Source organism: Labrus bergylta, chromosome 5 (assembly GCF_963930695.1).
Source record: "Labrus bergylta chromosome 5, fLabBer1.1, whole genome shotgun sequence".
In the NCBI taxonomy this organism is placed as follows: domain Eukaryota; kingdom Metazoa; phylum Chordata; class Actinopteri; order Labriformes; family Labridae; genus Labrus; species Labrus bergylta.
Window position 1 is genome coordinate 27456900 of NC_089199.1, and position 1231 is coordinate 27458130.

Consider the following 1231-nt stretch of genomic DNA (forward strand, 5'->3'; position numbering starts at 1 on the left):
CACTTGAATTGTTTTCTAATACAGGCCATGAGGAATCATAGGAGTTCTCTCTGCTAGTCCCCCCCCCCTCCCCCATTGTAAACAAGCTCCACGTTGTTGTAAAGAATGATTTAACAGCTTTCAGTAGCAATTCCTGCTTCCTTATAGCGTTCTTTGAAGTAACATCTGATGTTGCATGGCAACAATAAACATGACGTGTTCATCACGACTGCTGTGTCGGTGACCGACACGGCTAGACACGTCCGGTTTACTACTAAATTAATAATTTCTCTGGCTTTGATAACTGTTGGAAATATTTGAGGTGATGTAAGTACTCAACAGAATATATATGTGTGTGTGTGTGTGTGTGTGTGTGTGTGTGTGTGTGTGTGTGTGTGTATGTGTGTGTGTGTGTGTGTATATATATATATATATATATATATATATATATATATATAACTGTAAGCATTAATACTTCATCACTGGAACTAATTTAAGTTTCAGTCATGTAGGAATATTTATGCTTTGTGCCTTATTCACAAAAACATTTGCAATCAAATCCCTTAGTGAATGACGGTATACAGAGGACAGAACATTAAAGTGATTTAAAGATCAGAAAGCACAAACATAAGACAAATTTAATATGAAACATTAAAAATAATTAGTACCTACTTTTCTCATTCAGACCAGCGTGACTGGTTACCTTTCTTACCGTGTCACTTGAAAGTATTACAGCTGCTGTTCTGAGTCATGACATTTTTGTTGTAAAAGCCTTGCCCACATTGTTTGAGCAGACCTTGAATACAAGCTGTAGCTACCTTCATGAAAAACAAAATACAAATAATCAATAAAATAGTGGAGTAACTTTTTCAGGCATTGACCTCCACAGATTTTTTTTTGCCTACTTTGTGAACTGCTCCAAAGTTTTAAGAGTAGGCAATACAACAAATGTTGACAAATTGAAAATAAAAATAAAACTAATCTAAACACAAACTGATTTGTCTGTATCCACATAATAATGAGTACTGTCTTTCAATCTGCTCTTTTGTAACGCAGCAACAAGTAAGGTTTTTCTCCTGCTCTTTTCTAATATAATATATCAATGAGTATGATCTTTTATCTGTTTTTTTGTAAAGGGTCTTGAGATAAACTTTGTTATTACGCTATTCAAATAAAGATTGATTGATGAGATTGACTGGTTCTTGTACTTTACATTTCCGTGCGCGCTGTGAACGCATCACACGGGGTTTAC